The sequence below is a fragment of the Microcebus murinus genome, unplaced genomic scaffold, assembly GCF_040939455.1.
Source record: "Microcebus murinus isolate Inina unplaced genomic scaffold, M.murinus_Inina_mat1.0 scaf046_hap2_Mmur4.0, whole genome shotgun sequence".
NCBI lineage: Eukaryota > Metazoa > Chordata > Mammalia > Primates > Cheirogaleidae > Microcebus > Microcebus murinus.
This window is the reverse complement of record NW_027438992.1, coordinates 80484-99403: the sequence shown is the minus strand read 5'-3', so window position 1 is coordinate 99403 and position 18920 is coordinate 80484. Positions and strand designations below refer to the sequence as shown.

General features: G+C 63.3%; 5 non-coding genes across 5 annotated transcripts; all 5 read right to left on the bottom strand.

Moving 5' to 3' along the window:
- Window positions 1–2752: 2752 nt before the first annotated feature.
- On the bottom strand, window positions 2753–2871 carry LOC142868889 (5S ribosomal RNA). The gene has a single exon (XR_012917748.1). It is a non-coding gene; the product is annotated as a 5S ribosomal RNA (ribosomal RNA).
- A 3506-nt stretch (window positions 2872–6377) lies between these two features.
- Window positions 6378–6496, bottom strand: LOC142868888 (5S ribosomal RNA). The gene has a single exon (XR_012917747.1). It is a non-coding gene; the product is annotated as a 5S ribosomal RNA (ribosomal RNA).
- A 3508-nt stretch (window positions 6497–10004) lies between these two features.
- On the bottom strand, window positions 10005–10123 carry LOC142868904 (5S ribosomal RNA). The gene has a single exon (XR_012917763.1). It is a non-coding gene; the product is annotated as a 5S ribosomal RNA (ribosomal RNA).
- A 3500-nt stretch (window positions 10124–13623) lies between these two features.
- LOC142868903 (5S ribosomal RNA) lies at window positions 13624–13742 on the bottom strand. Its single transcript, XR_012917762.1, has one exon. It is a non-coding gene; the product is annotated as a 5S ribosomal RNA (ribosomal RNA).
- Window positions 13743–17249: 3507 nt separating this feature from the next.
- On the bottom strand, window positions 17250–17368 carry LOC142868902 (5S ribosomal RNA). Its single transcript, XR_012917761.1, has one exon. It is a non-coding gene; the product is annotated as a 5S ribosomal RNA (ribosomal RNA).
- Window positions 17369–18920: the final 1552 nt, after the last annotated feature.

Genomic DNA, 18920 nt, shown 5'->3' with positions numbered 1-18920 from the left:
TTGGACCCCGACCCCCCTGGCGTGTGGACTCGCTAAAAATCGGCGATTAGATATTGGATTCCAGCTTCATTGAGGTCATTTCACTAATGAGTGCACCGGAAAGAGTTTCCTAATCCATCTGTGAGGGTGGCAACTGAAAGAGAATTTTAAAGCTGACAGAATAGGCGAGGAAAGGCATAGGAGATTTCCACACCCAGTAAGGAAGCCTTTCCCGAAATGGAAGAAAGAAACGAGCAAACAGAGACACCGGTAGCCCGCCAGGATCAGAGTCTGCCCCCGAGAGAAAGTACCCTGACCAGGTTCACCCGTGGGTGGGTGGCGAGCTAGCGGCATTCAGAAGAGCGAGGCCCGCAGTCTGTGCAGAAGACACCTGCACTCGGGTGTGTGTGGCGGCGCGATTCACAAGCAGCTCCAGATGTTAAGCCAAGGAGAAGCCAGGGAGTTCCCAACGCCCCAGGTGTCCTCAGCCCACGACTGGCTGCTGGGGGAATGCGAAGCCCGGCTCCTTGTCTCAGAGCGGGACAACCAGGAGGTGTGACGTACACCCCGGGGTTCCCAGGAGGATCAGGCTGAAGCTGGGACTTGGCCTGAAAGTGTCCCCTCGCACGGCCACCCCCTTCCCCTTCCTGCTCCTCTACTCCTGGTGCCCCTCCATCCAGGGGCCAGACCTTAAAGAGTCACCCGCAAGAGAATCCTGGTCCCAAAGGAGCCTTCTGGGGGACCCGTGCTGAGAGAGGTTGTGGGCATGGCCCGCTGGGGCTCTGCCCGACCCAGGGCTGAGAGATGCAACCTCCCAGCTCTGGGTCCCTGCAGGGGAAACGTTGGCAAGCACAGGGCCAGTCCTCCAAAGGCCCAGGTGCAGGGAGCCCAGGCCAAGCAGCCTGTGGAAGAAGCCACCCCGGGAACACGACTGCAGGCCACGGCCCTTCCCACCTCCTCCTCCTCCTCCTCCTCCTGCTCCTCCACCCCCCCCGACCTCCCACCCCCACCCCCGACATGGCGCAGGGCTCAGAGACACCTCAGACACTTGCTACCCAAAGTGCAAAGGGCATCAGTTGCTCCTCCAAACCCCCCCCCCCGCCCAGCAGACCGCGTTGTCCAGCCAGCCCCGGGCCTCCCTGAGGTGCCCAGCACAAAAGTGCAGACAACCACCGGACCCTCAATCTCAGTTTTCGGATGTTTTTGCCACTCTAAGGACCCGCAGGCCAGCTGGGCCATCTGGCAGGACAGAGAGCCCCGGAATCCGACGTGGAGAGCTGGGTGTACGTCCCCACGAGGAGGCGGTCCCCACCTCCGCGGCTCTCCCCTTGCGGGGGGGGAAAAGCAGCCACGGGGCCTCAGAGAAGACACCAGGCTGGGCGCCCGCCCCACAGTGGGGCACGTCCCCCGCAGGCCACTTAGCGACGGCCGCCGGCCGGCGGACGGTTGGGTGGCGCGAGACGCTGCGGCCGCCCTGCTACCGGGTTCCTGGGAGGGCGTCCTGGAACCAGCGTCCACACCAAGCCCTTGGAAGGCCCAGGCGACGGAGGAGCCCCGTCAGGCAGGGGCCGAGGACGGTGACGGCCCGGGCGGGGAGGAGCGTGTCAGGCAGGGGCAGAGGACGGTGACAGGTGACAGGCCGGGCGGGAAGGAGTCAGTCAGGCAGGGGCCGAGGAGGAGACGGGGCTGGGTAAGGGTTAGGGTTAGAGTCAGGGCACAAGTCACAATCGCAAAGACCTGGAAGCGACCCGAGTGCCCATCGACCCACGAGTGCGTAAATGAAATGTGGCGCGTGGACACCACGGAGTGCTATTCAGCTAGGAGGAGCAGCGGTGAGAGGGCACCTCTCGTGGTTCTCCTGGCCAGAGCTGGAACCCGTTCCAGTAAGCCAGGTAGCCCAAGAATGGACACACGAGCACCACGTGCTCGCGCTCACCAGCAAATGGGTACGAACCGACGGACACCCAAGTGGACACAGAGGAATCACCTTCATCGGGTGGGTGTCGGGCGGGTGGGGGGAGGGGATGGGCATACACCTCCATTAGGAATGGGGTGGGTGCGCACCGACTGGGGGATGGGCGCACTTGAGGCTCTGACCCGAGGGGGGAGGCTGGGAGAGGGCAACGTACCCGACCTTAACATTGGTACCCCCACAATACGCTGGAACAACATCAGAGGTTAATGAATAAGAACACAGGGGGGAGGGGGGCACGGGCAACACATGTCACCTTAATACTTGGACTCCCATCATCTGCTTGAAAAGAGAGAGAAAAGAAAATGCAATCATAGAGATAAGAGACACTTTTTAAACATAATGAATCCGAAGAGAAAAGTAAAAGGAGGCCTGTGGGGCAGGTCTGGGTGTGACTCCGGATCCCCCAACATCAGGTGCCACCACCAAAGATTCCTACGTGTAGCCCATAGAACCCCAAAAGCAACGGGACGAGTTCTGGTCACATACTCCCTCAAAATGACATCCTGGCCTTCTTCTGGAACTCCCTCCCCTCTCAGACTCTCAAGGTTTCCTCCAGCGTGTCGGTTCCCACGGAGCAGACCTTTGGTCTGAGACCTGACAGTCCAGAAGCCACGCATGCTGCCGCGTGACGGCGGTGTCGCGGCTTGGGACAAGAGGAGGCCCCACGGTGCGGGCTGGGGCGCCAGGCACCAGGGCGGGCGCTGAGGGTGGGGGTGACCCCCGCCCCGGGCCGCCGCCTCGCTCCCAGAGAGGGGACAGAACAAGAGGCAAAACAAAAAAAAAAAAAAAAAAAAAAGAAGCCTACGGCACCCGGTATTCCCAGGCGGTCTCCCATCCAAGTACTAACCAGGCCCGACCCTGCTTAGCTTCCGAGACCAGACGAGATCGGGCGCGTTCAGGGTGGTGTGGCCCTAGACGGCGGAGGGCGCCCCTGCCCCGCTCAAGAAGCCGAGCCTCTCTGCGCTTCCCCGCCGCCTCCTCCCGCCCCAGGCCCCGCGCCGGCGCTGACCCGCACCGGGCGGGCCTGTTGAGTTCACCGGCCGGGTCCGGCGGGCTCCGAGGGACGGGGGTGACAGGCGGGGTGGGGCGGGGCGGGCAGGGAGCGGCGGGCCGGGGTGGGGGGCTGTCTCTCTATACACACACACACACACACACACACACTCACACTCACACTCACTCACTCACACTCACACAAGATGCGCCTCCACGGCTGGACTCGCCAAGGTGGAGACCTTCCAGCCCCCTTCCTCTCCTCGCCTGGCCCACCCCCAGCTCGTGGCCGCCGCCGCCGCCGCCGCTGATTGGGCACGCGCGGGTCGCCCGCCCTTTGACCCCAGGCAGGGGCCGCCCTCCCCGACAACCCCTTTCAGCTGCGCCCCCCACCCTGTGGGTGGGCTGCCGCCTATTCCCCCGGGCCCGGGCTGGGGCACAGCGCATGGGGGAGGGGAGCGAGTGTATGGGGCGTCTCTCTCTCTCTCTAGGGATGTGTCCCATGGGTGGGGTGGCGTGGTTAGTGGGGCGCTGAAGAAATCAGTCCCCTCCATCTCCTACCTCTGGAAAACGCCCAAGCCCTTGGAGAACTGCCGGCAACGCGACCGTGGGGGCCGGGACCCTCCTCTGTGTCCTCCTGTGGCCCAGTCCAAGGGGCCTGGGCCTGGCCGGGGCTGCATTGGACCCCGACCCCCCTGGCGTGTGGACTCGCTAAAAATCGGCGATTAGATATTGGATTCCAGCTTCATTGAGGTCATTTCACTAATGAGTGCACCGGAAAGAGTTTCCTAATCCATCTGTGAGGGTGGCAACTGAAAGAGAATTTTAAAGCTGACAGAATAGGCGAGGAAAGGCATAGGAGATTTCCACACCCAGTAAGGAAGCCTTTCCCGAAATGGAAGAAAGAAACGAGCAAACAGAGACACCGGTAGCCCGCCAGGATCAGAGTCTGCCCCCGAGAGAAAGTACCCTGACCAGGTTCACCCGTGGGTGGGTGGCGAGCTAGCGGCATTCAGAAGAGCGAGGCCCGCAGTCTGTGCAGAAGACACCTGCACTCGGGTGTGTGTGGCGGCGCGATTCCCAAGCAGCTCCAGATGTTAAGCCAAGGAGAAGCCAGGGAGTTCCCAACGCCCCAGGTGTCCTCAGCCCACGACTGGCTGCTGGGGGAATGCGAAGCCCGGCTCCTTGTCTCAGAGCGGGACAACCAGGAGGTGTGACGTACACCCCGGGGTTCCCAGGAGGATCAGGCTGAAGCTGGGACTTGGCCTGAAAGTGTCCCCTCGCACGGCCACCCCCTTCCCCTTCCTGCTCCTCTACTCCTGGTGCCCCTCCATCCAGGGGCCAGACCTTAAAGAGTCACCCGCAAGAGAATCCTGGTCCCAAAGGAGCCTTCTGGGGGACCCGTGCTGAGAGAGGTTGTGGGCATGGCCCGCTGGGGCTCTGCCCGACCCAGGGCTGAGAGATGCAACCTCCCAGCTCTGGGTCCCTGCAGGGGAAGCGTTGGCAAGCACAGGGCCAGTCCTCCAAAGGCCCAGGTGCAGGGAGCCCAGGCCAAGCAGCCTGTGGAAGAAGCCACCCCGGGAACACGACTGCAGGCCACGGCCCTTCCCACCTCCTCCTCCTCCTCCTCCTCCTGCTCCTCCACCCCCCCCGACCTCCCACCCCCACCCCCGACATGGCGCAGGGCTCAGAGACACCTCAGACACTTGCTAACCAAAGTGCAAAGGGCATCAGTTGCTCCTCCAAACCCCCCCCCCCGCCCAGCAGACCGCGTTGTCCAGCCAGCCCCGGGCCTCCCTGAGGTGCCCAGCACAAAAGTGCAGACAACCACCGGACCCTCAATCTCAGTTTTCGGATGTTTTTGCCACTCTAAGGACCCGCAGGCCAGCTGGGCCATCTGGCAGGACAGAGAGCCCCGGAATCCGACGTGGAGAGCTGGGTGTACGTCCCCACGAGGAGGCGGTCCCCACCTCCGCGGCTCTCCCCTTGCGGGGGGGGGAAAAGCAGCCACGGGGCCTCAGAGAAGACACCAGGCTGGGCGCCCGCCCCACAGTGGGGGCACGTCCCCCGCAGGCCACTTAGCGACGGCCGCCGGCCGGCGGACGGTTGGGTGGCGCGAGACGCTGCGGCCGCCCTGCTACCGGGTTCCTGGGAGGGCGTCCTGGAACCAGCGTCCACACCAAGCCCTTGGAAGGCCCAGGCGACGGAGGAGCCCCGTCAGGCAGGGGCCGAGGACGGTGACGGCCCGGGCGGGGAGGAGCGTGTCAGGCAGGGGCAGAGGACGGTGACAGGTGACAGGCCGGGCGGGAAGGAGTCAGTCAGGCAGGGGCCGAGGAGGAGACGGGGCTGGGTAAGGGTTAGGGTTAGAGTCAGGGCACAAGTCACAATCGCAAAGACCTGGAAGCGACCCGAGTGCCCATCGACCCACGAGTGCGTAAATGAAATGTGGCGCGTGGACACCACGGAGTGCTATTCAGCTAGGAGGAGCAGCGGTGAGAGGGCACCTCTCGTGGTTCTCCTGGCCAGAGCTGGAACCCGTTCCAGTAAGCCAGGTAGCCCAAGAATGGACACACGAGCACCACGTGCTCGCGCTCACCAGCAAATGGGTACGAACCGACGGACACCCAAGTGGACACAGAGGAATCACCTTCATCGGGTGGGTGTCGGGCGGGTGGGGGGAGGGGATGGGCATACACCTCCATTAGGAATGGGGTGGGTGCGCACCGACTGGGGGATGGGCGCACTTGAGGCTCTGACCCGAGGGGGGAGGCTGGGAGAGGGCAACGTACCCGACCTTAACATTGGTACCCCCACAATACGCTGGAACAACATCAGAGGTTAATGAATAAGAACACAGGGGGGAGGGGGGCACGGGCAACACATGTCACCTTAATACTTGGACTCCCATCATCTGCTTGAAAAGAGAGAGAAAAGAAAATGCAATCATAGAGATAAGAGACACTTTTTAAACATAATGAATCCGAAGAGAAAAGTAAAAGGAGGCCTGTGGGGCAGGTCTGGGTGTGACTCCGGATCCCCCAACATCAGGTGCCACCACCAAAGATTCCTACGTGTAGCCCATAGAACCCCAAAAGCAACGGGACGAGTTCTGGTCACATACTCCCTCAAAATGACATCCTGGCCTTCTTCTGGAACTCCCTCCCCTCTCAGACTCTCAAGGTTTCCTCCAGCGTGTCGGTTCCCACGGAGCAGACCTTTGGTCTGAGACCTGACAGTCCAGAAGCCACGCATGCTGCCGCGTGACGGCGGTGTCGCGGCTTGGGACAAGAGGAGGCCCCACGGTGCGGGCTGGGGCGCCAGGCACCGCGGCGGGCGCTGAGGGTGGGGGTGACCCCCGCCCCGGGCCGCCGCCTCGCTCCCAGAGAGGGGACAGAACAAGAGGCAAAACAAAAAAAAAAAAAAAAAAAGAAGAAGCCTACGGCACCCGGTATTCCCAGGCGGTCTCCCATCCAAGTACTAACCAGGCCCGACCCTGCTTAGCTTCCGAGACCAGACGAGATCGGGCGCGTTCAGGGTGGTGTGGCCCTAGACGGCGGAGGGCGCCCCTGCCCCGCTCAAGAAGCCGAGCCTCTCTGCGCTTTCCCGCCGCCTCCTCCCGCCCCAGGCCCCGCGCCAGCGCTGACCCGCACCGGGCGGGCCTGTTGAGTTCACCGGCCGGGTCCGGCGGGCTCCGAGGGACGGGGGTGACAGGCGGGGTGGGGCGGGGCGGGCAGGGAGCGGCGGGCCGGGGTGGGGGGCTGTCTCTCTATACACACACACACACACACACACACACTCACACTCACACTCACTCACTCACACTCACACAAGATGCGCCTCCACGGCTGGACTCGCCAAGGTGGAGACCTTCCAGCCCCCTTCCTCTCCTCGCCTGGCCCACCCCCAGCTCGTGGCCTCCCCCGCCGCCGCCCGCCGATTGCGCACGCGCGGGTCGCCCGCCCTTTGACCCCAGGCAGGGGCCGCCCTCCCCGACAACCCCTTTCAGCTGCGCCCCCCACCCTGTGGGTGGGCTGCCGCCTATTCCCCCGGGCCCGGGCTGGGGCACAGCGCATGGGGGAGGGGAGCGAGTGTATGGGGCGTCTCTCTCTCTCTCTAGGGATGTGTCCCATGGGTGGGGTGGCGTGGTTAGTGGGGCGCTGAAGAAATCAGTCCCCTCCATCTCCTACCTCTGGAAAACGCCCAAGCCCTTGGAGAACTGCCGGCAACGCGACCGTGGGGGCCGGGACCCTCCTCTGTGTCCTCCTGTGGCCCAGTCCAAGGGGCCTGGGCCTGGCCGGGGCTGCATTGGACCCCGACCCCCCTGGCGTGTGGACTCGCTAAAAATCGGCGATTAGATATTGGATTCCAGCTTCATTGAGGTCATTTCACTAATGAGTGCACCGGAAAGAGTTTCCTAATCCATCTGTGAGGGTGGCAACTGAAAGAGAATTTTAAAGCTGACAGAATAGGCGAGGAAAGGCATAGGAGATTTCCACACCCAGTAAGGAAGCCTTTCCCGAAATGGAAGAAAGAAACGAGCAAACAGAGACACCGGTAGCCCGCCAGGATCAGAGTCTGCCCCCGAGAGAAAGTACCCTGACCAGGTTCACCCGTGGGTGGGTGGCGAGCTAGCGGCATTCAGAAGAGCGAGGCCCGCAGTCTGTGCAGAAGACACCTGCACTCGGGTGTGTGTGGCGGCGCGATTCCCAAGCAGCTCCAGATGTTAAGCCAAGGAGAAGCCAGGGAGTTCCCAACGCCCCAGGTGTCCTCAGCCCACGACTGGCTGCTGGGGGAATGCGAAGCCCGGCTCCTTGTCTCAGAGCGGGACAACCAGGAGGTGTGACGTACACCCCGGGGTTCCCAGGAGGATCAGGCTGAAGCTGGGACTTGGCCTGAAAGTGTCCCCTCGCACGGCCACCCCCTTCCCCTTCCTGCTCCTCTACTCCTGGTGCCCCTCCATCCAGGGGCCAGACCTTAAAGAGTCACCCGCAAGAGAATCCTGGTCCCAAAGGAGCCTTCTGGGGGACCCGTGCTGAGAGAGGTTGTGGGCATGGCCCGCTGGGGCTCTGCCCGACCCAGGGCTGAGAGATGCAACCTCCCAGCTCTGGGTCCCTGCAGGGGAAGCGTTGGCAAGCACAGGGCCAGTCCTCCAAAGGCCCAGGTGCAGGGAGCCCAGGCCAAGCAGCCTGTGGAAGAAGCCACCCCGGGAACACGACTGCAGGCCACGGCCCTTCCCACCTCCTCCTCCTCCTCCTCCTCCTGCTCCTCCACCCCCCCCGACCTCCCACCCCCACCCCCGACATGGCGCAGGGCTCAGAGACACCTCAGACACTTGCTACCCAAAGTGCAAAGGGCATCAGTTGCTCCTCCAAACCCCCCCCCCCGCCCAGCAGACCGCGTTGTCCAGCCAGCCCCCGGGCCTCCCTGAGGTGCCCAGCACAAAAGTGCAGACAACCACCGGACCCTCAATCTCAGTTTTCGGATGTTTTTGCCACTCTAAGGACCCGCAGGCCAGCTGGGCCATCTGGCAGGACAGAGAGCCCCGGAATCCGACGTGGAGAGCTGGGTGTACGTCCCCACGAGGAGGCGGTCCCCACCTCCGCGGCTCTCCCCTTGCGGGGGGGGGAAAAGCAGCCACGGGGCCTCAGAGAAGACACCAGGCTGGGCGCCCGCCCCACAGTGGGGGCACGTCCCCCGCAGGCCACTTAGCGACGGCCGCCGGCCGGCGGACGGTTGGGTGGCGCGAGACGCTGCGGCCGCCCTGCTACCGGGTTCCTGGGAGGGCGTCCTGGAACCAGCGTCCACACCAAGCCCTTGGAAGGCCCAGGCGACGGAGGAGCCCCGTCAGGCAGGGGCCGAGGACGGTGACGGCCCGGGCGGGGAGGAGCGTGTCAGGCAGGGGCAGAGGACGGTGACAGGTGACAGGCCGGGCGGGAAGGAGTCAGTCAGGCAGGGGCCGAGGAGGAGACGGGGCTGGGTAAGGGTTAGGGTTAGAGTCAGGGCACAAGTCACAATCGCAAAGACCTGGAAGCGACCCGAGTGCCCATCGACCCACGAGTGCGTAAATGAAATGTGGCGCGTGGACACCACGGAGTGCTATTCAGCTAGGAGGAGCAGCGGTGAGAGGGCACCTCTCGTGGTTCTCCTGGCCAGAGCTGGAACCCGTTCCAGTAAGCCAGGTAGCCCAAGAATGGACACACGAGCACCACGTGCTCGCGCTCACCAGCAAATGGGTACGAACCGACGGACACCCAAGTGGACACAGAGGAATCACCTTCATCGGGTGGGTGTCGGGCGGGTGGGGGGAGGGGATGGGCATACACCTCCATTAGGAATGGGGTGGGTGCGCACCGACTGGGGGATGGGCGCACTTGAGGCTCTGACCCGAGGGGGGAGGCTGGGAGAGGGCAACGTACCCGACCTTAACATTGGTACCCCCACAATACGCTGGAACAACATCAGAGGTTAATGAATAAGAACACAGGGGGGAGGGGGGCACGGGCAACACATGTCACCTTAATACTTGGACTCCCATCATCTGCTTGAAAAGAGAGAGAAAAGAAAATGCAATCATAGAGATAAGAGACACTTTTTAAACATAATGAATCCGAAGAGAAAAGTAAAAGGAGGCCTGTGGGGCAGGTCTGGGTGTGACTCCGGATCCCCCAACATCAGGTGCCACCACCAAAGATTCCTACGTGTAGCCCATAGAACCCCAAAAGCAACGGGACGAGTTCTGGTCACATACTCCCTCAAAATGACATCCTGGCCTTCTTCTGGAACTCCCTCCCCTCTCAGACTCTCAAGGTTTCCTCCAGCGTGTCGGTTCCCACGGAGCAGACCTTTGGTCTGAGACCTGACAGTCCAGAAGCCACGCATGCTGCCGCGTGACGGCGGTGTCGCGGCTTGGGACAAGAGGAGGCCCCACGGTGCGGGCTGGGGCGCCAGGCACCGCGGCGGGCGCTGAGGGTGGGGGTGACCCCCGCCCCGGGCCGCCGCCTCGCTCCCAGAGAGGGGACAGAACAAGAGGCAAAACAAAAAAAAAAAAAAAAAAAGAAGAAGCCTACGGCACCCGGTATTCCCAGGCGGTCTCCCATCCAAGTACTAACCAGGCCCGACCCTGCTTAGCTTCTGAGACCAGACGAGATCGGGCGCGTTCAGGGTGGTGTGGCCCTAGACGGCGGAGGGCGCCCCTGCCCCGCTCAAGAAGCCGAGCCTCTCTGCGCTTTCCCGCCGCCTCCTCCCGCCCCAGGCCCCGCGCCAGCGCTGACCCGCACCGGGCGGGCCTGTTGAGTTCACCGGCCGGGTCCGGCGGGCTCCGAGGGACGGGGGTGACAGGCGGGGTGGGGCGGGGCGGGCAGGGAGCGGCGGGCCGGGGTGGGGGGCTGTCTCTCTATACACACACACACACACACACACACACTCACACTCACACTCACTCACTCACACTCACACAAGATGCGCCTCCACGGCTGGACTCGCCAAGGTGGAGACCTTCCAGCCCACTTCCTCTCCTCGCCTGGCCCACCCCCAGCTCGTGGCCGCCCCCGCCGCCGCCGCCGATTGCGCACGCGCGGGTCGCCCGCCCTTTGACCCCAGGCAGGGGCCGCCCTCCCCGACAACCCCTTTCAGCTGCGCCCCCCACCCTGTGGGTGGGCTGCCGCCTATTCCCCCGGGCCCGGGCTGGGGCACAGCGCATGGGGGAGGGGAGCGAGTGTATGGGGCGTCTCTCTCTCTCTCTAGGGATGTGTCCCATGGGTGGGGTGGCGTGGTTAGTGGGGCGCTGAAGAAATCAGTCCCCTCCATCTCCTACCTCTGGAAAACGCCCAAGCCCTTGGAGAACTGCCGGCAACGCGACCGTGGGGGCCGGGACCCTCCTCTGTGTCCTCCTGTGGCCCAGTCCAAGGGGCCTGGGCCTGGCCGGGGCTGCATTGGACCCCGACCCCCCTGGCGTGTGGACTCGCTAAAAATCGGCGATTAGATATTGGATTCCAGCTTCATTGAGGTCATTTCACTAATGAGTGCACCGGAAAGAGTTTCCTAATCCATCTGTGAGGGTGGCAACTGAAAGAGAATTTTAAAGCTGACAGAATAGGCGAGGAAAGGCATAGGAGATTTCCACACCCAGTAAGGAAGCCTTTCCCGAAATGGAAGAAAGAAACGAGCAAACAGAGACACCGGTAGCCCGCCAGGATCAGAGTCTGCCCCCGAGAGAAAGTACCCTGACCAGGTTCACCCGTGGGTGGGTGGCGAGCTAGCGGCATTCAGAAGAGCGAGGCCCGCAGTCTGTGCAGAAGACACCTGCACTCGGGTGTGTGTGGCGGCACGATTCCCAAGCAGCTCCAGATGTTAAGCCAAGGAGAAGCCAGGGAGTTCCCAACGCCCCAGGTGTCCTCAGCCCACGACTGGCTGCTGGGGGAATGCGAAGCCCGGCTCCTTGTCTCAGAGCGGGACAACCAGGAGGTGTGACGTACACCCCGGGGTTCCCAGGAGGATCAGGCTGAAGCTGGGACTTGGCCTGAAAGTGTCCCCTCGCACGGCCACCCCCTTCCCCTTCCTGCTCCTCTACTCCTGGTGCCCCTCCATCCAGGGGCCAGACCTTAAAGAGTCACCCGCAAGAGAATCCTGGTCCCAAAGGAGCCTTCTGGGGGACCCGTGCTGAGAGAGGTTGTGGGCATGGCCCGCTGGGGCTCTGCCCGACCCAGGGCTGAGAGATGCAACCTCCCAGCTCTGGGTCCCTGCAGGGGAAGCGTTGGCAAGCACAGGGCCAGTCCTCCAAAGGCCCAGGTGCAGGGAGCCCAGGCCAAGCAGCCTGTGGAAGAAGCCACCCCGGGAACACGACTGCAGGCCACGGCCCTTCCCACCTCCTCCTCCTCCTCCTGCTCCTCCACCCCCCCCGACCTCCCACCCCCACCCCCGACATGGCGCAGGGCTCAGAGACACCTCAGACACTTGCTACCCAAAGTGCAAAGGGCATCAGTTGCTCCTCCAAACCCCCCCCCCCCCGCCCAGCAGACCGCGTTGTCCAGCCAGCCCCGGGCCTCCCTGAGGTGCCCAGCACAAAAGTGCAGACAACCACCGGACCCTCAATCTCAGTTTTCGGATGTTTTTGCCACTCTAAGGACCCGCAGGCCAGCTGGGCCATCTGGCAGGACAGAGAGCCCCGGAATCCGACGTGGAGAGCTGGGTGTACGTCCCCACGAGGAGGCGGTCCCCACCTCCGCGGCTCTCCCCTTGCGGGGGGGGAAAAGCAGCCACGGGGCCTCAGAGAAGACACCAGGCTGGGCGCCCGCCCCACAGTGGGGCACGTCCCCCGCAGGCCACTTAGCGACGGCCGCCGGCCGGCGGACGGTTGGGTGGCGCGAGACGCTGCGGCCGCCCTGCTACCGGGTTCCTGGGAGGGCGTCCTGGAACCAGCGTCCACACCAAGCCCTTGGAAGGCCCAGGCGACGGAGGAGCCCCGTCAGGCAGGGGCCGAGGACGGTGACGGCCCGGGCGGGGAGGAGCGTGTCAGGCAGGGGCAGAGGACGGTGACAGGTGACAGGCCGGGCGGGAAGGAGTCAGTCAGGCAGGGGCCGAGGAGGAGACGGGGCTGGGTAAGGGTTAGGGTTAGAGTCAGGGCACAAGTCACAATCGCAAAGACCTGGAAGCGACCCGAGTGCCCATCGACCCACGAGTGCGTAAATGAAATGTGGCGCGTGGACACCACGGAGTGCTATTCAGCTAGGAGGAGCAGCGGTGAGAGGGCACCTCTCGTGGTTCTCCTGGCCAGAGCTGGAACCCGTTCCAGTAAGCCAGGTAGCCCAAGAATGGACACACGAGCACCACGTGCTCGCGCTCACCAGCAAATGGGTACGAACCGACGGACACCCAAGTGGACACAGAGGAATCACCTTCATCGGGTGGGTGTCGGGCGGGTGGGGGGAGGGGATGGGCATACACCTCCATTAGGAATGGGGTGGGTGCGCACCGACTGGGGGATGGGCGCACTTGAGGCTCTGACCCGAGGGGGGAGGCTGGGAGAGGGCAACGTACCCGACCTTAACATTGGTACCCCCACAATACGCTGGAACAACATCAGAGGTTAATGAATAAGAACACAGGGGGGAGGGGGGCACGGGCAACACATGTCACCTTAATACTTGGACTCCCATCATCTGCTTGAAAAGAGAGAGAAAAGAAAATGCAATCATAGAGATAAGAGACACTTTTTAAACATAATGAATCCGAAGAGAAAAGTAAAAGGAGGCCTGTGGGGCAGGTCTGGGTGTGACTCCGGATCCCCCAACATCAGGTGCCACCACCAAAGATTCCTACGTGTAGCCCATAGAACCCCAAAAGCAACGGGACGAGTTCTGGTCACATACTCCCTCAAAATGACATCCTGGCCTTCTTCTGGAACTCCCTCCCCTCTCAGACTCTCAAGGTTTCCTCCAGCGTGTCGGTTCCCACGGAGCAGACCTTTGGTCTGAGACCTGACAGTCCAGAAGCCACGCATGCTGCCGCGTGACGGCGGTGTCGCGGCTTGGGACAAGAGGAGGCCCCACGGTGCGGGCTGGGGCGCCAGGCACCGCGGCGGGCGCTGAGGGTGGGGGTGACCCCCGCCCCGGGCCGCCGCCTCGCTCCCAGAGAGGGGACAGAACAAGAGGCAAAACAAAAAAAAAAAAAAAAAAAGAAGAAGCCTACGGCACCCGGTATTCCCAGGCGGTCTCCCATCCAAGTACTAACCAGGCCCGACCCTGCTTAGCTTCTGAGACCAGACGAGATCGGGCGCGTTCAGGGTGGTGTGGCCCTAGACGGCGGAGGGCGCCCCTGCCCCGCTCAAGAAGCCGAGCCTCTCTGCGCTTTCCCGCCGCCTCCTCCCGCCCCAGGCCCCGCGCCAGCGCTGACCCGCACCGGGCGGGCCTGTTGAGTTCACCGGCCGGGTCCGGCGGGCTCCGAGGGACGGGGGTGATAGGCGGGGTGGGGCGGGGCGGGCAGGGAGCGGCGGGCCGGGGTGGGGGGCTGTCTCTCTATACACACACACACACACACACACACACTCACACTCACACTCACTCACTCACACTCACACAAGATGCGCCTCCACGGCTGGACTCGCCAAGGTGGAGACCTTCCAGCCCCCTTCCTCTCCTCGCCTGGCCCACCCCCAGCTCGTGGCCGCCCCCGCCGCCGCCGCCGATTGCGCACGCGCGGGTCGCCCGCCCTTTGACCCCAGGCAGGGGCCGCCCTCCCCGACAACCCCTTTCAGCTGCGCCCCCCACCCTGTGGGTGGGCTGCCGCCTATTCCCCCGGGCCCGGGCTGGGGCACAGCGCATGGGGGAGGGGAGCGAGTGTATGGGGCGTCTCTCTCTCTCTCTAGGGATGTGTCCCATGGGTGGGGTGGCGTGGTTAGTGGGGCGCTGAAGAAATCAGTCCCCTCCATCTCCTACCTCTGGAAAACGCCCAAGCCCTTGGAGAACTGCCGGCAACGCGACCGTGGGGGCCGGGACCCTCCTCTGTGTCCTCCTGTGGCCCAGTCCAAGGGGCCTGGGCCTGGCCGGGGCTGCATTGGACCCCGACCCCCCTGGCGTGTGGACTCGCTAAAAATCGGCGATTAGATATTGGATTCCAGCTTCATTGAGGTCATTTCACTAATGAGTGCACCGGAAAGAGTTTCCTAATCCATCTGTGAGGGTGGCAACTGAAAGAGAATTTTAAAGCTGACAGAATAGGCGAGGAAAGGCATAGGAGATTTCCACACCCAGTAAGGAAGCCTTTCCCGAAATGGAAGAAAGAAACGAGCAAACAGAGACACCGGTAGCCCGCCAGGATCAGAGTCTGCCCCCGAGAGAAAGTACCCTGACCAGGTTCACCCGTGGGTGGGTGGCGAGCTAGCGGCATTCAGAAGAGCGAGGCCCGCAGTCTGTGCAGAAGACACCTGCACTCGGGTGTGTGTGGCGGCGCGATTCACAAGCAGCTCCAGATGTTAAGCCAAGGAGAAGCCAGGGAGTTCCCAACGCCCCAGGTGTCCTCAGCCCACGACTGGCTGCTGGGGGAATGCGAAGCCCGGCTCCTTGTCTCAGAGCGGGACAACCAGGAGGTGTGACGTACACCCCGGGGTTCCCAGGAGGATCAGGCTGAAGCTGGGACTTGGCCTGAAAGTGTCCCCTCGCACGGCCACCCCCTTCCCCTTCCTGCTCCTCTACTCCTGGTGCCCCTCCATCCAGGGGCCAGACCTTAAAGAGTCACCCGCAAGAGAATCCTGGTCCCAAAGGAGCCTTCTGGGGGACCCGTGCTGAGAGAGGTTGTGGGCATGGCCCGCTGGGGCTCTGCCCGACCCAGGGCTGAGAGATGCAACCTCCCAGCTCTGGGTCCCTGCAGGGGAAGCGTTGGCAAGCACAGGGCCAGTCCTCCAAAGGCCCAGGTGCAGGGAGCCCAGGCCAAGCAGCCTGTGGAAGAAGCCACCCCGGGAACACGACTGCAGGCCACGGCCCTTCCCACCTCCTCCTCCTCCTCCTCCTCCTGCTCCTCCACCCCCCCCCCGACCTCCCACCCCCACCCCCGACATGGCGCAGGGCTCAGAGACACCTCAGACACTTGCTACCCAAAGTGCAAAGGGCATCAGTTGCTCCTCCAAACCCCCCCCCGCCCAGCAGACCGCGTTGTCCAGCCAGCCCCCGGGCCTCCCTGGGGTGCCCAGCACAAAAGTGCAGACAACCACCGGACCCTCAATCTCAGTTTTCGGATGTTTTTGCCACTCTAAGGACCCGCAGGCCAGCTGGGCCTTCTGGCAGGACAGAGAGCCCCGGAATCCGACGTGGAGAGCTGGGTGTACGTCCCCACGAGGAGGCGGTCCCCACCTCCGCGGCTCTCCCCTTGCGGGGGGGGGAAAAGCAGCCACGGGGCCTCAGAGAAGACACCAGGCTGGGCGCCCGCCCCACAGTGGGGGCACGTCCCCCGCAGGCCACTTAGCGACGGCCGCCGGCCGGCGGACGGTTGGGTGGCGCGAGACGCTGCGGCCGCCCTGCTACCGGGTTCCTGGGAGGGCGTCCTGGAACCAGCGTCCACACCAAGCCCTTGGAAGGCCCAGGCGACGGAGGAGCCCCGTCAGGCAGGGGCCGAGGACGGTGACGGCCCGGGCGGGGAGGAGCGTGTCAGGCAGGGGCAGAGGACGGTGACAGGTGACAGGCCGGGCGGGAAGGAGTCAGTCAGGCAGGGGCCGAGGAGGAGACGGGGCTGGGTAAGGGTTAGGGTTAGAGTCAGGGCACAAGTCACAATCGCAAAGACCTGGAAGCGACCCGAGTGCCCATCGACCCACGAGTGCGTAAATGAAATGTGGCGCGTGGACACCACGGAGTGCTATTCAGCTAGGAGGAGCAGCGGTGAGAGGGCACCTCTCGTGGTTCTCCTGGCCAGAGCTGGAACCCGTTCCAGTAAGCCAGGTAGCCCAAGAATGGACACACGAGCACCACGTGCTCGCGCTCACCAGCAAATGGGTACGAACCGACGGACACCCAAGTGGACACAGAGGAATCACCTTCATCGGGTGGGTGTCGGGCGGGTGGGGGGAGGGGATGGGCATACACCTCCATTAGGAATGGGGTGGGTGCGCACCGACTGGGGGATGGGCGCACTTGAGGCTCTGACCCGAGGGGGGAGGCTGGGAGAGGGCAACGTACCCGACCTTAACATTGGTACCCCCACAATACGCTGGAACAACATCAGAGGTTAATGAATAAGAACACAGGGGGGAGGGGGGCACGGGCAACACATGTCACCTTAATACTTGGACTCCCATCATCTGCTTGAAAAGAGAGAGAAAAGAAAATGCAATCATAGAGATAAGAGACACTTTTTAAACATAATGAATCCGAAGAGAAAAGTAAAAGGAGGCCTGTGGGGCAGGTCTGGGTGTGACTCCGGATCCCCCAACATCAGGTGCCACCACCAAAGATTCCTACGTGTAGCCCATAGAACCCCAAAAGCAACGGGACGAGTTCTGGTCACATACTCCCTCAAAATGACATCCTGGCCTTCTTCTGGAACTCCCTCCCCTCTCAGACTCTCAAGGTTTCCTCCAGCGTGTCGGTTCCCACGGAGCAGACCTTTGGTCTGAGACCTGACAGTCCAGAAGCCACGCATGCTGCCGCGTGACGGCGGTGTCGCGGCTTGGGACAAGAGGAGGCCCCACGGTGCGGGCTGGGGCGCCAGGCACCGCGGCGGGCGCTGAGGGTGGGGGTGACCCCCGCCCCGGGCCGCCGCCTCGCTCCCAGAGAGGGGACAGAACAAGAGGCAAAACAAAAAAAAAAAAAAAAAAAGAAGAAGCCTACGGCACCCGGTATTCCCAGGCGGTCTCCCATCCAAGTACTAACCAGGCCCGACCCTGCTTAGCTTCTGAGACCAGACGAGATCGGGCGCGTTCAGGGTGGTGTGGCCCTAGACGGCGGAGGGCGCCCCTGCCCCGCTCAAGAAGCCGAGCCTCTCTGCGCTTTCCCGCCGCCTCCTCCCGCCCCAGGCCCCGCGCCAGCGCTGACCCGCACCGGGCGGGCCTGTTGAGTTCACCGGCCGGGTCCGGCGGGCTCCGAGGGACGGGGGTGACAGGCGGGGTGGGGCGGGGCGGGCAGGGAGCGGCGGGCCGGGGTGGGGGGCTGTCTCTCTATACACACACACACACACACACACACACTCACACTCACACTCACTCACTCACACTCACACAAGATGCGCCTCCACGGCTGGACTCGCCAAGGTGGAGACCTTCCAGCCCCCTTCCTCTCCTCGCCTGGCCCACCCCCAGCTCGTGGCCGCCCCCGCCGCCGCCGCCGATTGCGCACGCGCGGGTCGCCCGCCCTTTGACCCCAGGCAGGGGCCGCCCTCCCCGACAACCCCTTTCAGCTGCGCCCCCCACCCTGTGGGTGGGCTGCCGCCTATTCCCCCGGGCCCGGGCTGGGGCACAGCGCATGGGGGAGGGGAGCGAGTGTATGGGGCGTCTCTCTCTCTCTCTAGGGATGTGTCCCATGGGTGGGGTGGCGTGGTTAGTGGGGCGCTGAAGAAATCAGTCCCCTCCATCTCCTACCTCTGGAAAACGCCCAAGCCCTTGGAGAACTGCCGGCAACGCGACCGTGGGGGCCGGGACCCTCCTCTGTGTCCTCCTGTGGCCCAGTCCAAGGGGCCTGGGCCTGGCCGGGGCTGCATTGGACCCCGACCCCCCTGGCGTGTGGACTCGCTAAAAATCGGCGATTAGATATTGGATTCCAGCTTCATTGAGGTCATTTCACTAATGAGTGCACCGGAAAGAGTTTCCTAATCCATCTGTGAGGGTGGCAACTGAAAGAGAATTTTAAAGCTGACAGAATAGGCGAGGAAAGGCATAGGAGATTTCCACACCCAGTAAGGAAGCCTTTCCCGAAATGGAAGAAAGAAACGAGCAAACAGAGACACCGGTAGCCCGCCAGGATCAGAGTCTGCCCCCGAGAGAAAGTACCCTGACCAGGTTCACCCGTGGGTGGGTGGCGAGCTAGCGGCATTCAGAAGAGCGAGGCCCGCAGTCTGTGCAGAAGACACCTGCACTCGGGTGTGTGTGGCGGCACGATTCCCAAGCAGCTCCAGATGTTAAGCCAAGGAGAAGCCAGGGAGTTCCCAACGCCCCAGGTGTCCTCAGCCCACGACTGGCTGCTGGGGGAATGCGAAGCCCGGCTCCTTGTCTCAGAGCGGGACAACCAGGAGGTGTGACGTACACCCCGGGGTTCCCAGGAGGATCAGGCTGAAGCTGGGACTTGGCCTGAAAGTGTCCCCTCGCACGGCCACCCCCTTCCCCTTCCTGCTCCTCTACTCCTGGTGCCCCTCCATCCAGGGGCCAGACCTTAAAGAGTCACCCGCAAGAGAATCCTGGTCCCAAAGGAGCCTTCTGGGGGACCCGTGCTGAGAGAGGTTGTGGGCATGGCCCGCTGGGGCTCTGCCCGACCCAGGGCTGAGAGATGCAACCTCCCAGCTC